The sequence below is a fragment of the Bactrocera neohumeralis genome, chromosome 4 (assembly GCF_024586455.1).
Source record: "Bactrocera neohumeralis isolate Rockhampton chromosome 4, APGP_CSIRO_Bneo_wtdbg2-racon-allhic-juicebox.fasta_v2, whole genome shotgun sequence".
Lineage (NCBI taxonomy): Eukaryota > Metazoa > Arthropoda > Insecta > Diptera > Tephritidae > Bactrocera > Bactrocera neohumeralis.
Genome location: NC_065921.1, coordinates 57,215,647 through 57,219,955, shown reverse-complemented (window position 1 = coordinate 57,219,955; position 4,309 = coordinate 57,215,647).

Below are 4,309 nucleotides of genomic sequence, written 5' to 3'. Positions count from 1 at the left end.
TTCCGGTTTTAACGGGGAAATAAACCGAATAATGAAACAGTTTGGCAACGATTTTATCTTCTTTTATTCTAACTGATGGTTAGAACCACAAATTTATCTTTATTCTTAGTTTTTGCAATCAATTTTCCTTTTTATTTGAAAAAAAAAAACCATACATATACATATATTATATAAATACTGATAGGTACGATACAACTCACTTGAATTTCCGCCAGGGGTTTTTGGAGACAATTTGAGTGTATTGTGGACTAGAGTGTGTGTGCTTTTTGGCTTCTCCTCCCAGTGTGTGCGTTAGTGGCCTCGTCTGCCAGTTCTTTCCTTTGGTGTGGTGAATTTTGGTGGGATGGTGATATTGTTGTCAAAATTTTATGTTAGTTTTGTATTACTTCGCGCCCGATTGTTGGTGGTTATTAATCTAAGTATGTATATTTTTGTTGTTTGAACCGGCTTCGCGCCCGCTATGTCATTTATTTTTTATTTCGCGCCCGCTCTTTTTATACTCTCGCAACAATGTTGCTAACGAGAGTATTATAGTTTTGTTCACATAACGGTTGTTTGTAAGTCCCAAAACTAAAAGAGTCAGATATAGGGTTATATACATATACCAAAGTGATCAGGGTGACGAGTAGAGTCGAAATCCGGATGTCTGTCTGTCCGTCCGTCCGTCTGTCCGTCCGAGCAAGCTGTAACTTGAGTAAAAATTGAGATATCATGATGAAACTTGGTATACGTATTCCTTGGCTCCATAAGAAGGTTAAGTTCGAAGATGGGGAAAATCGGCGCACTGCCACGCCCACAAAATGGCGGAAATTTGGTGGGATGGTAGTATATTAAACCTATAAAGTGTCATAACTAAGCCATAAATTAAGATATTAAAGTGAAATTTGGCACAAAGGATCGCATTAGGGAAGGGCATATTTGGACGCAATTGTTTTGGAAAAGTGGGCGTGGCCCCGCGCCCTACTAAGTTTTTTGTACATATCTCGGAAACTACTATAGCTATGTCAACCAAACTCTATAGAGTCGTTTCCTTCAGGTATTTCCATATACAGTTCAAAAATGGAAGAAATCGGATAATAACCACGCCCACCTCCCATACAAAGGTTATGTTGAAAATTACTAAAAGTGCGTTAACCGACTAACAAAAAACGTCAGAAACATTAAATTTTACGGAAGAAATGGCAGAAGGAAGCTGCACCCAGGCTTTTTTTTAAAATTGAAAATGGGCGTGGCGCCGCCCACTTATGGACCAAAAACCATATCTCAGGAACTACTCGACCGATTTCAATGAAATTCGGTATATAATATTTCCTTAACACCCTGATGACATGTACGAAATATGGGTGAAATCGGTTCACAATCACGCCTTCTTCCAATATAACGCTATTTTGAATTCCATCTGATGTGATAAACGAGTATAAACATTAGGAACCAATGATGATCAGCGGAATAAAACTTAACAAAAATACGGTATTTGAAAATATCTAAATGACGTATTATGAAATTGGATTATCACTTTATTCATGCGAGAGTATAAATCTTCGAGTGACAGAACAGCCCTTCCTTACTTATTATTATATGTATATTGAGCTCCCGCTCCCGGAATGTTGTGGAATTCCAGGATTTCAACGGATATGAAATTTATATAGGATTCCTCGGAAAAACGGAGAAAATAAAAATTGCTAATTATTGCTTATAAATTTAAAAGTTAAATTTTTTTTTATTTCCAATCAGTTACATAGATTCAATTAAGTATGACCATGTTCTTGGGTTCTTTATAATAAAAAAATTATTATTTAATAATAATTATTATTTCTTATAAATTGAAAAAAATATATAATTCACTTTTTATTTCGAATCAGTTACATGAATTAAATTAAAAATATACCTATGTATTTGGTATTATATATACATATATTATTTTGTCAAAAAACAAATAATAAAAATAACAGATCGATTTCTGTAGGAACTAATTTTAAATAGTATTTTAAAAATACAAGCGCATCCATTGTTTCATCGTTTAAACTAGATCTGATTTTAGTGCAAATGCTTCCAGACACTGAAAAACAACGCTCGCATTCGACACTAGTTGGTGGTATTGTCTTTAAGAAATTACAAGCAACCTCCAGATTGCTGCCAAGCCCGCCACCCCCAAGAAGTAAATTTATTTTCTTTGGTACCGCTTCCTCTACTGATAATGAGACATCTCTTTTTAAAGCGCGAGATTCTCTGACAGTTTCTTGCAACCTTTCCTTCAACGTTTTTTCCTTTTCATTTTCGATTATTTTTAAATCGATATCGCGATTCTCAACATCATTAGTATTGTACTTTTTGACAATTAACAGCTGTAACTTTGATCAAACAGTGTTGTAAAGTACTAAATTCTTACTAATTGTTTTTTGGCAATGTTCATCTATTGTAAATACAACTTTGTTTATGAAAAAATAATAATTAAAGTGTTTAAAAAAAGAAGACAAAAATCCCGAATGTCTTAATTAATTTTAAATCCCGGAGGAGTTTTAAGTCCGGGATTTGCCGGGAAATGTCGAGTGGGAGCTCTAATGTATATGTATGTGTTTTGTAGTTTGCACCTTCGTTTTCTTTTGAGGGCCAATGTTTTCCCCTTTTATTCACACTTATGTAGATTCATGTACATATGTATATATGTTTCGCCAATGCACTGCACTCTTATGTGGTCACTGATCGTTAATGTCTTACTTCTTTTTATACTCTCGCAACAAAGTTGCTAAGGAGAGTATTATAGTTTTGTTCACATAACGGTTGTTTGTAAGTCCTAAAACTAAAAGAGTCAGAAATAGGGTTATATATACCAAAGTGATCAGGGTGATTATATAGGATGACCTTGAAATCCGGATGTCTGTCTGTCCGTCCGTCCGTCCGTGCAAGCTGTAACTTGAGTAAAAATTGAGATATTGTAATGAAACTTGGTACACGTATTTACTGGTTCGATAAGAAGGTTAAGTTCGAAGATGGGCAAAATCGATTCACTGCCACGCCCATAAAATGGCGAAAACCGAAAACCTATAAAGTGTCATAACTAAGCCATAGATAAAGATATTAAAGTGAAATTTGGCACAAAGCATCGCATTAGGGAGGGGCATACTTGGACGTAATTTTTTTGGAAAAGTGGGCGTGGCCCCGCCCCCAACTAAGTTTTTTGTACATATCTCGGAAACTACTATAGCTATCTCAACCAAAGTCTACAGAGTCGTTTCCTTCAGGCATTTCCATATACAGTTCAAAAATGGAAGAAATCGGATAATAACCACGCCCACCTCCCATACAAAGGTTATGTTGAAAATTACTAAAAGTGCGTTAACCGACTAACAAAAAACGTCAGAAACATTAAATTTTACGGAAGAAATGGCAGAAATGCACCCAGGCTTTTTTAAAAATTGAAAATGGGCGTGGCGTCGCCCACTTATGGACCAAAAACCATATCTCAGGAACTACTATACCGATTTCAATGAAATTCGGTATATAATATTTTCTTAACACCCTGATAACATGTACGAAATATGGGTGAAATCGGCGTGGTTGTAGCCTTCTTCCAATATAACGCTATTTTGAATTCCATCTGATGCCTTCTCTGTATAATATACATATACATTAGGAACCAATGATGATAGCGGAAGAAAACTTTACAAAAATACGGTATTTGAAAAATATGTAAATGACGTATAATGAAATCCCGATTATCACTTTATCATGCGAGAGTATAAAATGTTCGGTGACACCCGAACTTAGCCCTTCCTTACTTGTTTTTTTTTTTTTGTTTTTCCACTGTATAATTTTTGTACTCGTATAATTTTGCTTATAAAAAATTGTTTTGTTTTTTCCAAATCTGTTCACTCGGTATAAAAAATATGCACTTATGTGTAAAACACTGCACAATTTTTTTTTGTTTTCGCCAATAATTTTTATTTTGCACTTTTTTTTTTATTTTGCCAAAGCCTTTCACTATGGCTCGAAGGACCAATATTTAAATTGTTGTTTTTAGCCACCACTTACCTCGGCGCTAGGTCTTTCCGCACAAATTATTTAAGAATAGAATGTGATAAAGAAACACAGCCTGTTCACCCACAACTAATTAACAGCAAAACACAGTACGTTTGGGGTTTTTTCTTTTGGTTTTTTTTCTGATTTTATTGTCTTTTATTCACCTGCCACTAAGAGTAACACTTCTGATATATAATAAAAAACAATTGACGCTGCGGGATACGTTCGTTCGGTCCGTGATTAACCAAAAAAATGAATTATATATAGCAGCCCTCGTAATATATGAAAT